Genomic DNA, 22,785 nt, shown 5'->3' with positions numbered 1-22,785 from the left:
AGGAGGTCATACCTAACAATACACATTCGTTCTAGTATAATATTTACTTTTTCCAACCAACTAGAGCAGATATTATTGCTACAATTCAAAACCTGGAAGCAATACACACTAAGTACCATGTGCCCTGCCCTGACAGCCTTTTCTCTCACACCACCATTGCCAATCATTCACCAAGTCTTACTGATTCTATCCCTGCCCCTCCAAGCCTCTTCTGAGTCTACGCCTCTCCTCTCCACTCTCCAGCCCTGCTCAAACACCATCACTTCTCATCTGGGCTTGGCAATAGTCTCTAAACTTTAGAGTCTAAAGCGTTTCTCCTTCCACTCATAGTCCCCACTTCCATTCTTGCTTTCACATTCTATCCAGAGTCATTTTTGAAAGAAAGCAAATATAACATTATTATGTTTTTGCTTAAGACTCTTCAATGGCTCATTATTGCTCTTGGTGTAAAGTTCAAACTGGTTTCCCCAGCCCTTCGCAATCTGCCTCCTGCCTCTGTCATCAGATCCACCAGACACCACTCCCTCCTCCCTCTATCTCCCGCTACACTGGCTTTCTCTCTGCTCCTCCAATGGACCAGCTTTTCCTCATCTCTAGCCCTCCCTCATTCGCTGTTCTTACACCTGGAATTTGCCCCATTTCCACCCAGAGAGCCCATCTTCACCCTTCAGATCCTGGCCTCAGCTTTACACCTCAGGGAATCACTGCACATTCTACGTCAGGGCGCGTCTTACAGCTGAAACATAATTACCCTGAATCTGATTTAGGAGGTTGTAGAGCATAGGCTGCAAAGCATGGATTTTATAGCTTATTGCATTATAGCTTTGATTCCTACATTTCCTACATCTGTGACTTCAAACGAGTTCCTTCGTCATTCTGTGCTTTGGTTCCCTCTTCTGCAAAAATGGGTGTAGGAAGAGTACTGTACCTGCAACTAAGGTTTGTTGTGTTTAGACCAGTGGATGGCATATTTTCCTACAAAGGGCTGGGTAGTAAAAACTTTAGGTGCATGGTCTGTGTCTCATTTACTCATCTCTGCTGCTGTAGTGCAAAAAACAGCAATAGACAACAATCCATAATGAATAAGCATGGCTGTATTCCAATAAAACTTTATTTACAAAACAGGCAGTGGGCTAGACTTGGCCCATGGATTGTAGTTTGCCACAAAGCACATGCACAGTGTTAGCTGTTATTATTAATTGTTTAATTTTTTTCTTTCCTGTTAGAATTAAGCTTCATTGCGGCGGGGACTGTGTCTCTCTTTGGCACTGTATCTTCAGTGGTATGTAGTAGAGGCTCTATAAATGCATATTTGAAGAATGAGTAAGTCAAGACCTTACCCCAGAAACCAAGGAAGAGCTGGTGCTCAAGAATTATTAATTTTTCTATCTCCTTCTTGTTTAAGAATAGTACTATTAAATCTGTCTTTTTTTAAAAAAATATTTTTATTGATTTCAGAGAGAAAGGGAGAGAGAGTGATGAAAACATCAATGAGAGATAATAAATCGGCTGTCTTCTGCACACACACTGGGGATCAAGCCAGCAACCCGGGCATGTACCCTGACTGGGAATCAAGCCCCAGTCTCTTGGTTTGGTTCATAGGTTGATGCTCAACCATTAAGTCACACCAGCCAGGCTTAACTCATTGTTATATATTTTGAGGTTTCTTTTTAGGTGAAATGGGTGACTTGATTTCTTTGGCATATATTTTCAAGGACATAATTGTCTAGTTATAACATGACTCTTATGGCTCTTGATACATGACAATAACATTATGCATTTTAATAGCATCTAGAATTTATATGGTAACTACAAGATGCCAGGTATTTTAATATAAGTTCTTAATCTTCACTGCAACCCTATGAAGCAGATATCCCCCACTTACAGATGAAGAAACTGAGGTTTGAAAGGTTAAGCATTTTGCCAACTAGAAGTTGGTAGAATAGTGAATTAGACCCAAGTGTATTGGCTTTGAATTTTATTCTCTTTCTTACTGTAAACACAGTGAGTCTTATGTTACCAGATTGCTTCTTAAAGGGGCTGACGGCAATGCTTCCTTACCAGCCCTCAGTGTTATCATTAAAAAAATTGCCCCCTAATTCATTTGGCAAAACACCATTACCATGTAAAATGGTGCAACTTTTGGTGGTTTCTCAAAAAGTTAAAAAGATGATTGCCAGAAAACCCAGAAAACAAGTAAAAAAAAATATTCATAGCAGCATTATTCACAACAGCCAAAGAGTAGAAACAACCCAATGTCCTTTAACAGATGAATGGAAAATGATATGGAGTATTATTTGGCCATAAGAAGGAATAAAGTTCTGATGCATGCTACAACATGGAGGGGCCTGGAAAACACGCCAAGAGAAAGATGCCAGACATGTTCGGCACATATTGTATGATTCCATGTACTGTATATATAAAATAGCCAGAATAGGCAAACCCATAGAGAGAGGATTAATGGTAGCTAGAAGCTGGGGGGAGGAGGGGAAAGTGGGCATGACTGCTAATAGGGTTTTTTTGGGTGTAAACGTGTCCTGAAATTGACAGTGATGATGGCTGCACGACACTATGAATGCAATCCTGAACTGTAGACTTTAAAACAGTGCATTTTATGTTAGGTGTGTATTTTACCACATTTAAACATGTCCATAACCAATTTGGAATATGATAAGGAAATCATTTTCTTGAAATGTTCACATCTAGGTACTTCCACACCCTTCCTTACTATCGATCACCCTCCCCCTTTTCTTCAGCGACACATTCAGCTTTCTCCCGCTTATGCTCGGGTCCAAAGGCCTGCGCCAATCTCCGCCGATTGCGCCGTCTTCGGCCTCCTGTGGACCCGACAATGCGTGTGCTGCTTATCTCAGCCACATCTGACTTAGTCTGGGCCGTCCTAAGTAGCTTTGCCGAGTTCCATCAGCGCGAACCAGGCTTTGTGCTGACACAGGAGGCTGCCGGGAACCACAGAGCTTCTCTCCAGCGCCCCCGGCGCCTCTTGCTCAGTTTCCCCCAGCGGCAGAGGGAGAGGACAGAATTTCCTGGCTGCTTCCGAGTCTGTGTCAACTCCAGGACAATCTTTTTTTCCAACCTGCAGAGTTTCCTTGGCAACCAAACGAATAGTCAGTCACTCACTGCTTTCAACTCTTCAACTTATTAATGCTTGTTCAGTTTTGAACAGTTTGTCTCACTTGAAAAGAAACTGCATAAGCTGCACTTTTGTTGTTGCTATTTTTTTTAATTTTTAATTTTAATTTTAATTAATTAGTTAATTTATTTTATATAACCTGGGTTTCTGCCAGGCTTTTTAAAGGGCCCATACAGATTTTCCCCTAAGAACGCTTGGAAACACGGTTAATGAACACAACAAATTATACTTACTAAGCATTACCCTCCCCCTTTTCCCCACATGATCACTCATTTCACCTGTATGACAATCCATGAACAAGGTACAAGTACTATTGCCATTGTACAGATGCAGAAACTGAGGCACAAGGAGGTCAAGTACCTTGCTCAAGTCATCAGGCAGTACCATTTTTAGACTATTGTAGGGTAATTTCTTCAAACCTGTCTGGGTTTGCATTTTATGGGGGGCTCTGGAGAGGGATGTCTCAGCATGAAGGAGGGACTTTTCATGATGAAGTGGCAGGCCCTGTTGCAGGTGACAGGGGAGACATTTGGGGGCAGGGGGCCTTTCATCAGAACCCCACATAGCCCACCCTGTGGGCATTCCAATGAGCACAGTAGAATGTCTCTATTTGGACTGACCTTGGCACATGACAGAGGGGTTTGAAAAGCACAGACTCTGGGGTCAGGCAGAGCTGGGAACACATCCTGCCTCTATCACTTAGTCACTCGGCAAATGACCTTGGAAATTTTTAAGCTGAGGCTGGTTGAGCCAGGAGGGAGTTGTTTTTTTTTTTTTTTTCTGAGGACGTGCATGTCTGGACAGGATTTTGGATTCGGCTAGGATTTCTCAACCTTGACCTTTGGGCCACATACTTCTTTGTTGGGAGTGCTGCCCCATGCATGGTAGCTTGTTGAGCAGCATCCCTGGCCTCCAATCACTGGATGCCAATAACATCTCTCTCCTTGTGACAATGGAACATGTCTCCAGCCTAGGCCAAATGCCCCCTGGGGGACAAAATTGTCGCTAGTTGAGAACCATGAGGTTAGACGACTCAAAGCCTCTTCCCATTTGGAGGTTATGTTATGATTCTATTGTATTAGCTCAACATGTAGAGCTGTTTTATGTAACTTCACTTCGTTAGCAAGGAGTGAGATCAGACTTCAGAGTCACGGTTCAGATATGCAGAAGGGTAACCAGACTTCTGGAATTTGTTATGAGTGGCCTTTTCCTCTCGGTGGGAACAACATCCAGAACAATTTTGCTCCATTTCCACTCAGAAAAGCAATCATGCGAGGTCATTCTGTATTTCCCGCTCAAAAATGAAAGCTTTTTCTCAGTGAATTTCTGTCACCTCAAAGTTCAGAATTCCTACCAGTCCTTTTCCCACCTGTATCATCTCTCCCTCCACCACCCCCCTTCCTGGGGCAGGGAGAAGCTTCTGGAACATTGGGGCATGGGGCAGGCACTAGTTCTCTGAGCTGGCCTTGGAGGAGATGTGAATTCCGGCTTGGTCTTTGGATGGGACCGCATCTTATTTTCTGTGCACACCGATTGCTGCAGGGGAGCTCAGGGTATACCCCCCCCCCCCCTTGCTATCTGGGCCCCCAGCCACTGCCTCCTCTGGCTCCCAGGTCTGGGCCGTCACTCTTGGCCTCTATGTCTTCTTGCTCCAACCCAGATGACCCTGGTAGGCACCCTGATGAAATGCTCTCAGTTACTGCCTGACCCCTCCAGGGCTATGGGAATGTGCCTGGATCTCCATTGTGCTGGGTGGGGTGTGGGTGATGCTCTCTCAGGCCATTTTCTCTCCAGTTCTACATTGTTACCATTCCTGCACTCCAGTCTGTTCTCCTCCCACCTCCCACCCTCATGCTCCAAGGCTGCCTCCTGCCTGGGTTCCAGTTCATCGTGCCTTCCTTTGGAGCCTCAGTCTTGCAATTGTAATTCTGGAGGAAAATGGCAACACAGCTATTTCAGTACTTATCTTGCAAAATGATCATTTGAAAGTGTTTAGAACTGACTTTATAATCCCGTCTAATGCCCTTCCCCAACAATCCTTCAAGCCCACAGGGACCACAACCCACTGAATTGACCACCAGGAATTTATTTGATTCCTCTTGGGCCCTCAGGTTCCTCCTTTTCCAGCTGTAAGTTCACCCTCGGTCAGCTGTAAACACTTCAGTCCCTTCTCCGCTGTCACTTCGTGGAACTCAGTTGATGTAGTAGTCAGGGTTCTCCAGAGAAACAGCGCCAACAAGTGTGTGTGCACATATAGAGATTTATTTCAAGAAATTGGCTTACAGGATTATGGAGGTGGGTAAGTCCAAAATCTGCCAGGAGTCTTGGCTAACGTCGCAGTTCAAGCACAAAGGCCATTTGCTGGAGAATTCTGTCTTGCTCAGGGGAGGTCAGCCTTGTTCTATGAAGGCCTTGAACTAATTAGATAAGGCCCACCCACATTATGAAAAGCAATCTTCTTTACCAAAGTCCACCAATTTAAATGTAAATTTCATCCAGAAACACTCTCACAAAATCATCCAAAATAATTGTTGACCAAATATCTTGGAATTGGGGCCCAGCAAAGTTGACATATAAATTTTGGCTAAACCATAACAGTTGGCTAAACCACAATTGTGATAAGCCCACTTGCCAACTGCTCTGACCCTGTCTGATATAGCTGGAGGCAGTGGGAGCAAGATGCCCACCATTTCTCACTAGAAATGAATGATCAGTTCAGTCGCTCTTAGTGCAGTCAAGCAATTGTACTGCTTTCCCAGATCCAGGCACTCTTCCACTCCTAGACAACTATTTCAAACCTCCTTCCTCCCCGGTTCTGTCTTAGGAGATGACCTTGCTCCTCATGTCCCAGAGAGGAGCTTTGCAGATCTTCACCTTCACGTCTGTCTACCTACAGGCTGAATCTGTGCTCACATACTCTCCCTCCTTTCCTCTTTCAGGAGATAAAAATGCCTAGAATGCAAACACAGGCCCAAGCCTGCCTTGTGTGATAGATCTTACCTCTCTCCTCTGCTCATGGTTATTTGCCAACAATTCCTTCCCCCCTCTCTCCTGCATTATCCATTTTGTCTTTCCTCGTTCATTCATATTAGTGCACAAACTTTTTTTGACCTTAGAACACCTATTCTATTTCTGTTTTATAGTACCACATCCATTTTTGCTGTCTTCAGTTTCTCTTCCCATTCTATTAACCATTTTTTTTATTATGGTAAAATACACAAAATTTAACACTGTAATTATTTTAAAGTGTATAATTCAGTGGCATTAAGTATTGTACATCTATGATGCTGTGCAATCATCACCACCCTTAGTTTTAGAACTTTCTCATTACTCCAAATGGAATTCTTGTACCCATTAAGCATTTATTCCCAGTTCTACCCCCTGCTCCACCCCCCCAACCAGGTTCCTGGACAACATTAATATGCTTGCCTCTGTTGGATATTTGATATAAATACAATTATGAAATATCTAATCTTTGTGAGCCACACAGGAGAGTAGGGGCCTTATGTGGAACCTAGGTCTGCCTCAGATCTGGTGCTCACCACCCATCATGACCTGTGGGGATGGAATCATGTTCCAGTATCTGACAGCACCCTATCAGCAACTCCCTCCATCTCAGCACCTTTCCTTTTCACGGGTACCACAGAGGAGGCTCAAGAACTTAGCTCAGAGAAACCCTTGCACACCTGGCCACAATCCTTCTCTAGAATGCCAGTCATGCTGGCAATAGCCATGTCTATTCACTCACCATAATGCTTTTAAGACTCATCTAGACTGTAGTATGCATCAGTACTTCATTCTTTTTAATGGGTGAATTGTATTCCATTTGTGGATATGCTGCATTTTGTTTATCCATTCATCCATTGATGAACACTTGAGTTGCTTTCAAATTTTGCTATTGGGAATAATTCCACACTGAACATCGGTATACAGATACCTCTTTGAACTACAGTGCCTGTCCTTAATGTGTTGCTTTGTTGGTTGGGAAGGAAACTTTAAAAAGCATAGTGTAAACCATAGTCTTATCCAAGATTGTGGGGTCAGATGTGTTTCAGAATTCAGATTTTTAAAATTTTATTCTAGAAAGATAATTTAGTTTACATGTGGTACATGGTACATAATGTAATACCTAAAGCACCATTATAAACATACTAGCAATAGTCCCATGTTAGTTTTAGGTTTGGTTTGCAACTAAGTCTATTTGCCATAAATTTACTTCAAATTTTTTAGACCTTTGTAGATTTTAGAATTGTGGATAAGGGATTGTAAACATTTATCAAAGGTTATAAGTTTGGAGAGAAAAGAAAAAAAATAAACATCTCTTCTAATCCATTACTGTCCCTTTTCTATGATTTACTTCTGTATGTAATTTGGAAGGATTAATTGGACAATTCAGGGAAGAAAACTGATTGAATTGAAATAACCGATGAAGTATTTGGTAACGCCATTAGTCCGTACTGAGGCCAAAGGACCTTATTGGTGCTCTCAAGTCAACAGGAGCTGTGGAGAGGGTGGCATTTGGACAAAAGTTCTAGGGAGGAAATGAAACAGGCCATGCCAACCATCTGAAAATCAAGATTCGAAGTTGAGGTCAGACATGTACTTATAGCATTTATCCAAGAAAGTTCAGAAGAACTTAGCTAATGGCCCTTAGATGGATGAGAAAATACATTTGTGTTGGATGTAGCTACCTTGTTGGGATGGTTCTACCATTTTTGAGAACTTATGCTATGTGGAGCTTTGGCTTACACACTTTAAATACACCCCCTTATTTAATACTTACACGTAAATCTCAGAAGTATATATTTTCCTGTTCCCAAGACAGACTATGCAATTTGAGGGGCTCAGTGAAAAATGAAAATGAGGGACTCCTTGTTCAAAAGGTATTAAGAGCCCTAGCCAGTTTGGCTCAGTGGAAGGAGTGTCAACCTGCGGACTGAAGGGTCCTGGGTTCAATTCCAGTCAAGGGCACATGGCTAGATTGCAGGCTCGTTGCCTGGTAGGGGACATGCAGGAGGCAGCTTGTCAAGGAATGCCTCTCATCACTGATGTTTCTATCTCATCTTCTCCCTTTCTCTCTGAAATCAATTAAAAAAATACTTAAAAAAAACATTAAGAATTTCAAGATTACAACAGCAGGGCATTAAATCAAGCTGAGGGCCCTTCTAAATGTGGGGCCTGAGCACCAGCACAGGCTGAAGGCCCTGAAGCTAGATGGTACTGTTCCCTTGCTTTATACGAGAATTCTGAGAAGGAGGGACTGTGTCTTGCTCAGGGTCAGACAGCTCTGACACTGAGGGCCACAGGTCAGGGTGGGCCCTATTGGTCATTGTCCCCCCAGTTCAGCTCAGGGCAGATCCTCAATGAGTATTATAGGAGAGCAAATCAAGACAATCCAGCAATGCTAAGGAACGCCTCGAACTTGTGTTAGGAGCACAAGAGAGAGCAAACGAAACTCTGACAACATACTTTAATAGCTCATGCTAGTAAATCACTCTAAATATGTAGGAAACACTGTCCTGACCCTCCCACCAGGCTTTCCTATTTAATTCCTCTGGGGTGGTAATGTGAGCCAACTAACTTGTGAAGATTTCTCATTAAACAACTGTTTGCCTAATTGGGGTAAATCAAACTAAATGCTAATTAGTATCTTCCAAAGAGTAAAAATAGATCTCTAATCACTCACATTATTGCCGAGCATAGAGAGCAACAGGGGACTATGTTTGCAGAATCTCAGTCTTATTTAACGTTTTACCAATTTCATGCAAACCCCTCATGTCAGTCACATGGCAGCAGCTCATATGCAGCTGAGATGCTCGAGCGTGGTTGATTTTCAGAGGCTGTGGTCATGAGAAACTCGGTGGCTATAATTGTGTTTGTGCGATTAGTTCTGACAAAGAATTTTGTCCGCAACTATGTGGCTAGAAGTATGCTAGCAAAATTCAAGTGACAGCTGAAGACAGCAAGATGGAATGAGGATGGCCAAAGGTATGACAACTACTCACATTCGCTGCATATTATGGCTTGGGGAGTGGCTTTGGCAGATGAAGGCACACTTTGACTTCTGTGTTCTTCTTCTGCTGGATTCCGGTGAGATGGTTCTGTGACAGCTGACACGACCAGCTGACCTTGTGTCTGAGAATCCTGGCTTTCCTGGTCTAAAATTAACATGCTTCTTTTGCCTATCGCTGACATGGACCATCTTGGGGACCACTTAGGGTGTTCCAATAAAATTGGCCTAAACCATGGATTAAAATTCTATCCACTCCTTCTAACAAGAATGGAGGGAAGGAGCAGGTGGGGGTTCAATATCTTGGGGATGTCACCAAGGACACCCAGCTCTTCTCATGTTTCAATTCCACTATTCTTAGCACATTGGCTTTCCCCATCAACTTTGTCTTCTCAAAGCCATAAGAAGTCATTTCCTTATAAAACTATGCCCAGGTATAAGAAGGGGGTACTTATTCTGAGTTCCCCCTAAAGCAGAGCTGGATATCCTCTATTTGGGAAGACCAGGAAGCAGGAGGGAGGAATTGGGGAACATGAGACAGGAAAGGAGGAAAGGCCAACAGGGCGTGTCATTGAGCTGCTGGGGGGCTAAGTTCTGCCACATCTCCTGGGAAGGGTGCAGAGTGTGCTCAGGGTTGTCCACCTGGAAGACAAGGCTCTTGGAGTCTTCCTCCAGTGCTCCTGTCCCCATGGCTAGGAGGATGAGCACCGTGTAGGGAGTGTCAGGGAGCACCATAGGAGACTCAAAGGCAAAAGTGCAAAGAGGTCAGATGCTGTCTGCTCAGGATGAAGAAGAACTCTTAAGAATGTCCACCACTGTGATGGAAGGTCTGAAATGAAGAATCTGTGGTATGTGCTGGCTCCATATCTGAAACTTGGAGGGCAAGCTCTCCTCTTCACTCTGCTCCCACGGATGTAGTCCCCTAGCCAAACACCCCTTTTTGTCCTAGGTCCAGGCATGGATCCTGCTCATCCCTGAGTATGGGTTTCAGTTTTCTACCAGCCCATAGAATTACTCAACGAGCCCATCACATCCTCCTTCAGGGGTGCCCCGCCCTCCTGTTACTACATAGCCTGCTTCCCACGGCCCGCTTGCTCCCTCTGTTCTCCAGGGCAGCTCCCATGTGACATGCGTGGTATGCAGTGATCTCCTCTTCTGGGGCTGAGCATATGTGACTAATGCACTGCTGTTGGTCTCATCTGTCTGGTGTCAGTGTTATGTGTTCAACCCAGAGGTAGGAATCTCTCCCTCCCCCAAGGGATGAAGAGGAAATAATCAAAACAGCCATTGCTAAGAACCATGTCTGGATGAGATGAAGGCTGGCTTAGGGGTGTGCTGTGGGGAACCAGAGGCATTAGCCATAATGGAAAGTGGAGAATTTTTCCTTTCTTGTCTCTTTTTATCAAAGTTGAAAATCATTCCCAAAAGGCCCAGGAGTTGTCTCTCATGTCTTACTGAACAGAACTGAGCCACCTGCCTACCTCTGAACCAATCGAAGGCAAACAGCAGTGGAATTAATCATGACTGAGTGGGCACCCATCATAACTAGTCCCATGTAGTGGTGGTGGGGCTCACTGTGCATGAACGCATTTTTGTTCAATGCTTGAATGAGATGAGGTTTCTATTGTATTTAGAACAAAATGATAGAGGAATGGCTGTTGCATAGTTGATCTCTAGAAAGACAATGAAGAAACTATTCAATGGCCAAAAACAGGGCCATCTCTACTACATGTTAACTCTAGGGATAGTATGTAAAAGAGAATAGAGAGGCAAGAAACTGGGGTAGGCCATCCAAGTAGGGGGCAATTACATGAACTGAGGACAATGACCCTAAGCAATTAGCCCATAGTGTGAGATGTTGACCACAACTGAGAAGGCGAAAATCCCAGCGGTCACCATTATAAGAAACAGAAGTTTATTGGTTTTCAAATGCTAGTCTTCTTAGCAATCACCTAGACCCCTGCCAGAGATTCTGATTTATAAGGTTGGGGGTGAGGCCCAAGAATGTGCAGTTTCAGTTAACACCCCCAGGTGACTTTGAAGTAGGTGGTTGCATATCACTTTCCCACTGAGTTAAAACCCTGGGCCGGATAGGGGCAAACACAGCAGCACTTCAGTAGGTGTGGGAAGCAGGCTTAACCCTTGCAAAGTGTCTTGGTCCAGCCTAATGCAGAATCCACACCACTGAAGACCAGGGTTCCATCCCCCTGAGCTCCTCCAATAGGAAAACCCCATCAGCACAGGCTCTGTGGTGCTGATGACAATCCGCTTGCTCAAGCTGAATGAAGCACTTCTTATTTTGTCCTGTGCCTCCTATATAGGCAGCGACCTGGGATCCACCTGGTATTCATACCTGACTTTCATATACTGGATTGCTATTGCCGAGACTTCATATTGAAATGGTTAGTGGCTGACTTGGCTTGAGCCCAGCCTCATCCCACGTTGAAGGATGTGTGGTATGTGCTTCTCCCACGTTGCCTTCTCCCATTCTGTCAGTATTTATTAAGTAGCCATATGCCAGGTATTGTTCTAGACGATATGGAGCCAACATGGAAACAAGTGGACAGAGTCCCTGCTCCCATGACAGTTACACAACATGAGTCACATAATAAAAGAAATAGATACATAGTCTGAGGGGTTCAGTTGTGTCCCCCTCAAATTATGTACAAGTTTTAACGCTGTTACCTGTATATGCGATCTTCTTTGGAAACAGGGTCTTTGCAGACAAAATTAAGTTAAGTATATCAAGATGAGATCATCCTGGATTTCAGACAAATCCTAAACCCAATGACTGATGTCTTTATAAGGGAAAGGAGAAAGAGGTTTGAGACATAAAGACATGGAAGAAGGTGATGTGAATACAGAGGCAAAGATTGGAGGGATGCTGCCTCAAGTCAAGAAACACCTGGATCCACCAGAAGCTGGAAGAGGCAGGAAGGATCCTCCCCAGAGCCTTTGAAGGGAGTGCAGCCCTGCTGACTCCTTGATTTAGGACTTCTGATCTCCATAACCAAGAAAGGATAAATTTCTGTTAAGCTCCCAGTTAAATTACCAGTGGTAATTTGTCACAACAGCCCCTAGGATACCAATACTCACAGGCAGTTGGGTAGTAATAAAATCTGGGGAGGAAAAATAAAGCAGGGTAAGAGGAAGGAGAGGGCGGAGGGGTGGAGGAGATGCTACTCCAGGCAGAGTGATCAGCACACTGGTCCTCGCTCATCCTTGTGTCTGTTTCCCAGATCAGCGCCTACTAACCTCTTCATATTCATTCCACACCAGCTGTGTCTGCAGAACTTTGCTTCAAACTCATCTGAAGGTGCAGCTCAGTGGGGTCTCGGTTTGCTCTCTGCAGAAAATGCTTGTGGGTAGGTGCAGGGGTCACAAAGTCAGATGAGGGCCTGGGTGGAGGGCAACATGGAAGACAAGTGCCCCGTCCTCAATCCGACAGCTGCTGCTCTGCACCAACTGTGTGTTGCCACGTGGGGATAGGCTACCTCCTCCAGACCTTATGGTTTCTTGAGAGAAGATAAAGTTTCTGATTTTTTTGTTTACATTTACTTTAAAAATTGAGGTGAAATTGACATAGCCTAAAAATTGTCCATTTTAAAATGGACTGTTCGGTGCCATATCATGTAACCATCACCTTTATCTAATTCCAAAACATTTTTATCCCCGTAAAGGCAGTCCCGTACCCATGAAGTTGTCACTCATTATTTTTCACATGCACAACCTGCATTCTATCCCCATGGATTTACCTATTCTGAATCCTTCCTGTGAAGGGACTCAGGCGATTAAACACCATCCATGGACAACAACAGACACCATGTGGACCAAACTGGCCCTAGGGCAGTTTCTTTTTTTCTTCCTTAACTTTTTATTTTTAAATTAGACTTGACACTCAATATCATATTAGTTTCAGGTGTTCAGCACAGTGGTTAGACATCTATAGCATGTCTATATGAAGTGATTCCTGGAAAAAGTCTGGTACCAACGAACACCACAGATGGCGATTACAAGTGTTGCTGACTGTGCTTTGCACCCCCTTGACTATTGTGTCACTGCCAGTTTGCACTTCTGAGTCCCTTCACCTTTTCCATGCAGCCAAGCGTTCTGCCTCTGACCCCTGCTTGGCTGTGGACAGGTGGCCCCGCATTTCAAAGCAATGAGTTGACTTGGCAGCTGTCTCTGTGGCTGGTCAGGACCCCGAGAGCGCCAGGCGGGGGAGTGTCTGGGAAGGTCTGCTCTGGGTAAGTGGCTTTGGTGGCTGGGCCCCAATTCCAATCTTCTCCCCAGGAGGAACCAGGGCTGTGACCACTGGCGCTGGAATGGCAGCCCCTCCCTGCAAACACGGGGCCCCAGGGGTCTAGAATGGATGATCCTCTACTCTGGATGGTCCAGGCTAATGTGCTACTCGGTGAAAGAATGGCATCCAGACAGGAGCGTGGGCTCATCTCACGGCCACAATGGTCCACGTGTTCAAGGTTTGCCCTTCCCAACCGGACATTCTGCTCTGGAGAGCCAACTGTGTACTCCGAAGGGGAGGGGGAGGGGAGGTCACACCCTTCCTTTCAGTTTAAAGCAAGGGAAACCTAAGAGGAAGGCTGTGTTTTTTCTCTCCCAGAGTTAGTCACTCCTTTAGAGCAGGGATGGGGAACCTTTTTTCTGCTAAGAGCCATTTGGCTACTTATGACACCATTCACAGGCCATGCAAATGATCAACTTAAAATTTAGCCTGCTGTACTTGGCCCAGCATTGGATTCACTCAGCCTTCATGCCTTGGCAGGGCCAGACCCAATGATTTCGGAGGCCTTATGTGGCCTCGGGCTGCTTTAGGGAGTGGCTATTGGGCACCTAACCAGGATAAGGATACATCACCTGTCAGCCCTCCGGTTTATTAGCAGAGGGCGACAGAAAATATTTTTAAAAAGATCTGTGTTACCACGTGTCAGCAACAAGGAAGCATGGGTGAAAGTAGCAAAAGGTCTATCTTACTGGAAAAAGGGGAAAGGGAGGCATACAAAATTATATTTACTTCTCAGGCCACTGCACAGGGTCCTGGAATTGGGTCTGTGCCCAGGAGCAGGGCTGGGAGAGGGGGGTGGAGTGGGGGGTGGGAGCTTGGAGTGGAGGCAGCAGGAGCGAGTGCGACTGACCCGGGGACTCAGCTCACCCAGCTCTGCACACAGGCTCTGCACAGCTTCTGCCACGAGAGCCTCTTTCCTAATCCCCTCGCCCAGGGGCCCCTTTTTGAGAATGTGCACAAGGCACCGTTATACGTCAGGCTCCTGGGTGAGCACAGTTCTGCTCTTTGGTTTGTCCTTCGGGGTTCCCTTGTGCCACGCCCTTGCTGCTGGTTTTGGAATATGGGTATATATAGGAATGCCATTTATTATTGCTGTAAACGATCCTTCTTTGACCAGCTTTTTAAAAACATGACTCCATCTCCTCTGGCTGCCGTGGGCTAGGTGTGGCGCTGCCTCTGGCCAAGTGAAGGGCTCGGTGACTCACTTGGGTTCTTTTCCAACGTCTCATTCAATGACCTGGGTTTTCTTTAGAGCCGTGAGTCATTTCCCTGCTCGGTGACTCGCATGGCAGGGCGGTGAGATAACCAAGAGCTCAGTCAGCCAACTGGTAGGTTTTGCCCAGGATGGTTAACACACAAAAAGTAGACTTTCAAAGACCTGGGGAAAATCCAGGAGGAGGGGAGGGGGGATGTCATTATTTAAGAACACAGTTCCCAAAACAAGGAAAAACATCTTCCAACAGCCCCCGAGTTCTTCACTTTCTCACATGTCACTTCTGTCTGAGGAGGAAGCCTGACATCACCAGCAGGGCCTGCCGGGTGGGGATACTGCGGTGCCTCTGCAGACAGCTGCCGCCCTCGCCCGCCGGGGCCTGCTGACTGCACAGTCTGGGTGGCTGCTCTGTCCATTGAGGTTAGTCCCTCCCCGTAGGGCTGCTCTGCATTCCTGGCTGACACTGTAAGAGGGATCTTCTAGAAAATGCCATCCTCAGTGCAGCAGCCTCGGAAGGTGAACCTGAATAGCGTGTGAAAAAATAGCTTGCACCTCTGGGTGTTAGTAAATGGGCGCGAGGACAGCGGAGAAAACAGATGCCATCTGCTGTTGCCATTTCAAATTTGGGTTGATCAGGGAAAAGGCTGTTGGGTGCATAAAATGGAAACAGTAAAATTTTCAAAAGAATGTCTGTCCTATTTGTCATAGGCTGTGCTCTCAGACAGTTTTGTTTATTTTTTTTAAATCCGTGTTTGACAAATTTCAAAGAAAAAGTTATTTTGTGCCTTTCAAATAAGTTCACAGAAAGGCTATTTGTCTGAAATGCACATTTGCCAGGTCATTTGTGTGTGAAGGCGAAATTGCCATATGAAACACAAAAGAGTTTTTTTTTTATTTTTAATTAGGATTATTTATTAGCCTGACCCTTGGCTAATAATAAGTTTGGCACCACGAAGAGAAGAAAACTGCAAAATGAACTTGTGGCCTGACCTGGTTATCGTTTGCTGTGTACCCCAATACTCACTGGCTTACTTATAACCATACCCTTCACTGTTGTTGTTGTTAATCCTCACCTGGGATATTTGTTCATTGATTTTTAGAGAGAGTGGAGGGGGAGAGACAGAGAGAGAGAGACATCGATGTGATAAAGACATATCAATTGGTTGCCTCCTACACGTGCCCAGACCAGGATCAAGCCTAAAACTGAGGTATGTGCCCTTGACTGGAATCGAACCCAGGCCCCTTCAGTCTGAAGGCCGATGCTCTATCCACTGAGCCAAACAGGCTAGGGCATGATAGCCATTTTTACTATGCCTTGTGATTTTGTGGGTGAGGAATTCAGACAGGGCACAGCTGCTCAGTTATTCTTCTCTGTGGCATTGGCTGAGGCCACTCGGTGGTATTCACTGGCAGATGGGCTTGTCTGGAGGGTTCAAGATGGGGCCGGTGGGAGGGCCGGCTCAGGACTGGAGCAACAATATGTGACTCTCTGGAATGGCTGCTCAGGACCAGCTACTACAGCCCACCTCCAGAAGTCAAGCAGCATCACTCTCCTACTCTCCAGTCCAAATTCGAGGGAAGTGGAAATAGCTCACCCTTCCCAATGGGAGGAGGGCCCAAGAAGCTTTGGCCATCTTTAGTCACCTCATCATGTAAGGGATATATTCTCAGCCAGGCTCTCAGGAATGCTTGGACATTCTTATACTTCACGCAGGCTGGATCCTACAGTGACCGCCAAAGCAGCTGCTTGAAACTTTTTTCACTTCCTTCTCTCAAGCCTTTAGTCTAGCACTCCCAACTAGGAGATGTCTTTATTCCCACTTTCCTGATTAAAAAAAAAAAAAAAAGGCCATTAGGCATAAATCCAGTGATATAAGGAAAAGCATGGGTTCTTGAGCCAAAAAACCCCCCAAAAACCCCCACTAAAACCTTACGTTCCAGAGTCATTGAGACCATTCTTGAGACCTTGAGCAAGTCCCTCAACCTCTCTGCCTCAGTTGCCTTGTCTGCAGAAAGGGGCTAATAATACCAAAATCACTGAGTGTTATTGATGAGGTGTGCACAAAAGCATTGTATATAAGCCTTCGGAAATGTAACTTAAATGTGGTTAACTTTGAGCCACATTCTGTCCAAACCTGTGTTAACGTGGGCTATTGTTCTGATACTGACCTTTATTAGAACAAGTCACTAAAACTCTGTGGAATGAGGAATAGAGGAAAGACACTTTTCAAGGGTGGGGACAGACAACGAACTACATCCACAACAATTTATGAAGCTTAAGCATATGTGCATAATTCACTATTATAATGTAATAAAAACCAACCAAGTTGATCTGACACATCTAATGATATACATAATCCTTGCTTTTACTGCATGGTAATTAGGCAGAAGAAGTAAACTTTCACATAAATAACTGTAATTAGTATCACTGAATGCCACCAAAGCAGATTTGTAATATCAGTATATTCTGCCTTTCTCCCCCTAGTATCCATAATTAGCCACAATGCTAACAGTTTTTCCTGATAACCTGTATAGTTTAGTTGTTTTCATTCATTTCCTCGCTCATTCATTCATCACTCACTCATTTATTCCTCAAATATTTATTGGGTGCTAACTGTATGCCAGGTAGGGTACTGTCCTGTAGATACAGCTGGTAATGGGTAAACAGACAAGGCAAAGGGGGTCACTTCAGTACAGCATTAACCCTCCTGCAGTAGGCTAGTTCAACATTATAAGAGCATGTAAAAGGCATGTAATCTAGTTTTGGGGTTCCAGTCAGGGCTTCCAGGAGGAGTAGATGAGCCCTAAAATAATTTAGCTAGGGCAAGGGATTTGATGAGGGGGAGAATTGTAAGAAAGAGTACAAAACTAGGCTTAGAGATGAAATGGGTGTGGCCAGGAAGGTGTTGGGAGAAGCTAGATCCGGCCTCACTCTACTGGCCAAGTTACATGGCATGATCCTAGGAATGGAAATATTTAGGAGGTAGGCTTGGTGACTTGATGCATGGGGAGCCAAGGGAGAAGGGGAGCCAAAAAGGATGCCCACATTTTGGGTGTTGAAAAGACATCTTTTCTGAGACAAAAGGAGGAGCAGCTTTGAAGGGGAAATACTTGCATGAACGTGTTGAGTGAGTTTGAATCTTTTATCTAAAAGGAACTGGCCTGCAGGCAGTTAATACATCCATCTAGAGCTGCATGTCCAAGATGGTAGCCACCAGCCACTTCTTTCTATTTAAATCAATGAAAAGGAAATAGAATTTTAAATCCAGTTATTCAGTCATATTAGGCACATTCCAAGTGCTCAATAGCATATAATGCTAGTGGATACCATATTGGACAGTGCAGATGGGGATAATTTCTCTCATCTCCGTATAGGGCTGATGTAACAAATGACCATAAAATGGGTGGGTTAAAGCAAAGAAAATTCCTTATTTCCAAGATCTGCAGGCTCAAAGTCTGAAATATTAGTGTCAGCAGGGCCCTGGGCACTCTGAGAAAGAAGCTGTTCCATGAAAGTCTCTGAGTTTCTGGTGTTGCCAGAATACCTTGGAGGCCTGCCCTATACATGCATCACTCCGTTCTCTGCTTCCATCTTCACACATCGTTCTTCCCCAGTTACATACCCGCAAATCCTTCTCTTTTCTAAGTTCATTACTCCTCAGATTTAGGGGCCCATCCTCATCCAATATGATCTCACTTTATCTTGATGATATGTGCAAATACTCTGTTTCCAAATTGGGTCCCATGCACACCTATAAAGGATTAGGTCTTGAACACATCTTTTTTTGGGAATACAATTCAACCCATAACAACTGCAAAAACAAAGGGAAATTGAAATGATGGGGACACATAGGGCCATGAAAGGAGTAGATGGAGAAAGAGAAGGAAAGGTCCAATATTTTTGGTGTGGGCAGTAGAAGAGAAACTCATAAGGGGATTGGGAAGGAGAAGGCCAGAGAGGTAGGTATGCAGTAGAACATGTTAACTATTATTGATGTTCATATACATTAGAAATTACTACACATTAATTATGTACAAAATATAATGCACATTCATATTATGCACATTCATGTCAGTATACAATGATAATAATAGTGAACACTTATGGTACTTAGGAGTTATGTGCCAGATATGGCCTTAAATTCTTTACCCAGATAAATAAAACTAATGGAAGTTTTACAATTGCTCTATAAGACAGGTAATCTTATTAACCTAACTAGAGGCCTGGTGCATGAAATTCATGCACAGGGGTGTGTGTGTGTCCCTCAGCCCAGCCTGCACCCTCTCCAGGGCAGTCAGACATCCCTCTCACAATCCAGGACTGCTAGCTCCCAACCATTCGCCTGTCTGCCTGCCTGATTGCTTCTAACCACTCCTGCCTGCCAGCCTGATCAATAACTAATTGCTCCCCTGCCATCCCAATTGCTCCTAATTGTCCTCTCCTGATGGCCTGGTCACCCCCAACTGTCCTCCCCTGCAGGCCTGGTCCCTCCCAACAGCTCTCCCTTGCAGGCCTGGTCCCTCCCAACAGCCCTCCCCTGCTGGCCATTTTGTGGTGGCCATCTTGTGTCCACATGGGGGCAGCCATTTTTGACCACATGGGGGCGGCCATCTTGTGTGTTGGAGTGACGGTCAATTTGCATATTACTCTTTTATTAGGATTTTATAGATGTTGAAACTGAAGTACAGAGAGGTTAGCACTTGCCCAAGGCTGCAAAGCTGGTAAGGGGTGGTGTCAGGACTCAAGTCCCTGACCATGCATTGGCCTATTTATCCTATGTGAGGTGAAGGGCTGATCCTCAATGGTGTTTAGGACTCTTCCCTGAGGCAGACCAGAAGCAGAGAAAGGGATTATGAGCTGAAGAAAGGAAGCTGCTGGAGGCTGCAGCTCATAGTGTTCCTTTTCACTGAAGATGAATCCACTGTGGGGAGAGAAGGGGTAAGGGTGGAGAAGGGGAGCTGAGAGACATAATGTAGGCTGGTAGCAGCTGCAGAAAGGGGTGGAAAGAAAATCATGTAGTGATTAGGAAAATGATTGTAAAGAAGCATTCAGAACCCAGCTGTGAGATGGAAAGCATAAATCTGTAGTGCAACCACTTAGCTCAGTCAAAATTTTTTTACCATCAGCATTTAGGCAGTTACAAAGCAGAATCTGCTGTCTTGACCTCAACTCTTCAATCTATTTATTGCCCTATTAAGTCCTCTGACACATACTCCCCTTCCCCTTCCTTCTAACGAGTCTGTGCCCAGTTCTCTGCTTTTGCCCTAAAGACTTGAGCCAAAATTTAGGAGGCGAATTCTTCACTTAGCACCTCATCACGTGGGGAGCCCTGGGCAAATGTGGTGGCTCTGGAGAACCAAGAGCCCAGAAAGAATGGCATTAGGAAGCAGAGAGGATGAGAGGAAGGAGGAAAAGGAAGTCCATACTAAACCCAATCGTGTCCTCTATCCCAAGTACTAGAAGGCAACCCAGGCAGTTACTGTCCAAGCTCAATATCTGTTAGTGTTTTTCCAAGAACATCTGAGAGGAGACCCCAAACACAGATTCTGAGGCAGGTTGAACTAAATCATTCTTCTTGCCCAATGGAGAGGAACATTACAGGCTTCAACATGGGGTAGAATGCAGAACCTCAAAGGACAGATGAAGTGCTGTGGCCACTCACGATGCAGCCTGTGCCTACGGACAAACAGAAGCCATTTTTGTCCAGTAAGAAAAATTCCGTAGATCTTTTGGGGTTTATATTATTTTAGACATGCTACTGATTAAGTCCTAAAGGATAAGTAATGTTTGAATAGAGGATGAAACATTTCTGTAAGTAGTAGGGGCCCTGCCACCAGAAAGTGACAGCTGAGAACTGACCAGACTGAGGCAAGAGATGGATGGGATGCCCAGGAACGCCTTCTAGAAGCAACATGAATCAGGACAATGGAAAATCTGTCTGGGTCAGCACGGAAAACATTTTCTTACCTCACATGGTTCCTGGTGGGGAAGTCAGAAATTACTAACTCTAAGTTCATTTCCTCCTACTCTATATCATTATCGTTTGGGGTGTATAATTATTCTTAAGTCAACTATATTGTAAACTACATTTAGTTTTCATCCATGGCGTGAATTCAGTCATTCTTAAAAAGTCCATAAGTATTATTATGAATAATTTTCTGAACTGGGTGGCTCACTCCTATCAAATTCATATCTCTAATTCCCAGGATGGGCAAAACAAGGAAATTTGTTGCCTTTACAAATGCTGCTAATATGAGGTAGATTTCATCATGTTAGTATTTACATTCAAGAGCGTGTCTAATTAATTTGACCTTAAGTCACATGAAACATTACCTTCTCTCTATTTTACAGCTTTATTGATATTTATACTTCATGTACCATGAAATCCACCACTTAAAGTATTCAGTTCGATGATTTTTTAGTATATTCATTGGGTTGTGTAGCTATTACCACAATTTAATTTTAGAATATTTTCAACACTCCAGAAAGACAACTCTTCCCATTAGGAGTCATTCTCCATTCCCTCTCTTCCTCCCCAGCTAGATAATCAGCTTTCTGTCTCCATAGATTTGCCTATTCAGGACATTTCACATAAATGAATCATATGATCTTTTGTCTATTGTGATTGGCTTCTTATATTTAGCATTACATTTTCAAGGTTCATCCATAGTTTAATATCTATCAGTACTTCATTCCTTTTTAATGCCAAATAATATTCCATTGTGTGTATATATGGCACTTTGTTTTCCTTTCATCATTTGGATGGATAATGTGGTATTTCCATACAATGGAATGTCATTTAGCAGTTGAGGTTATTCACACAGTTGCCTATTGTGAATAATGCTGCTATAAACATTTGTGTTAATGCTTTAATTTGAGCATACCTTTTCATTCTCTTGGGTTCATGATTAAGAGTGGAATAGTTGGATCATATGTTAAGTCTATGGTTAGCATTTTGACCTACCAGACTGATACTTAAAGTAGTTGTACCAATTTACATTCTCACCAACAATGAATGTGGGTTCTAATTTCTTAAATCCTTACTGACACTTGTTATTATATGTCTTTTTTTTAATGTTATTTTAGTCATCCTAATGTGAAGTGTTACCTTATTGTAGTTTTAACTTGCCTTTAATTGGTGACTAATAATATTGAGCATCTTTTAATATGTTCTCTGTGTCTCTTTAGCTTCCCTCTTCTTACTCATGTTTTTTTGGAGAGCCTTCAATGTACAATGCACAAAATATGTTCTCTACGATTTTACAATCTTGCAAAGAAGATAAAAAAGGGGACATATGAAATACTTCCAACAATAAAGATAAAAATATAAATACTGACAATAAAAAAAAGAAGAAAAAGTGGCCAAATGAGAGTACCAGGTAGTAAGGGGGTTAGAAGTTCAGAAACAGTTGTGAGACACACAGAAACAAATGAGCTGGGGAAAAAAAATGATGGGCCTAAAGGATTGTGGGAGGATGTAGATAGATAGAGAATGAAAGAATTCCTCTTATTTTATATCAGATGCATTAATTTCTGTTCTGACACTGAGAACCAAAATCTCCATGCTTGGGTCATTGAAAAAGAACTTAGAGTGGGAGGTTATTCCAGTAAACGAACTTAAAATGGGAGGAACAGCATCATGTGTGCTATAGAGTAGAAAAATTGATTCCTTTGTTCATGTGTTTACTCATTCATTGTATAATGTACTGCCTACCCATCCACACTAATACAATCCCCACCCAACAGTTAAACATGTTCCAACATTACCTACAGTCACATCGATGCGTTTATAATAACTGATCATTTGCAAATGTTCTTTTCATTACTTTTCTTGATCCATATACCTTGCACATACATACTATTATTTAAGAGTTTTACTATCTTACCTTTATTGGTTGACTATTGGGTTTTTGAGAGTAGAATCCATATGTGTCTTACTTGCCTAGTAAACAACTGCCTACACATTTTAGTTTCTGATGTGTAATATGTGTTCAAAAAAATTTTGGATCCAAGGACTCATGGACATTACTCTGTTCAGAAGTTAAGATTGAATAATCTCTTGAAAGGCATATCCTAGAAAATAGAAAAATTTTGACAGTAAATGTTT

At 43.7% G+C, this 22,785-nt stretch overlaps 1 protein-coding gene across 1 annotated transcript in view; it reads left to right on the top strand.

Annotated features, from left to right (window-relative positions):
• The first annotated feature begins 14,975 nt into the window (after window positions 1–14,975).
• The window catches only part of DNAH5 (dynein axonemal heavy chain 5), a 210,628-nt gene continuing 202,818 nt past the window's right edge, over window positions 14,976–22,785 (top strand). The window contains exon 1 of the mRNA XM_084881713.1: window positions 14,976–15,097. The gene's annotated coding sequence lies outside the window, so the exon portion shown is untranslated. The remainder of the gene's footprint in view (window positions 15,098–22,785) is intronic.

The sequence above is a fragment of the Pipistrellus hanaki genome (genome assembly GCF_964339955.1).
Source record: "Pipistrellus hanaki genome assembly, chromosome: 4".
In the NCBI taxonomy this organism is placed as follows: domain Eukaryota; kingdom Metazoa; phylum Chordata; class Mammalia; order Chiroptera; family Vespertilionidae; genus Pipistrellus; species Pipistrellus hanaki.
The sequence above is the reverse complement of the archived record's forward strand: the minus strand, read 5'-3'. Positions and strand labels throughout refer to the sequence as shown.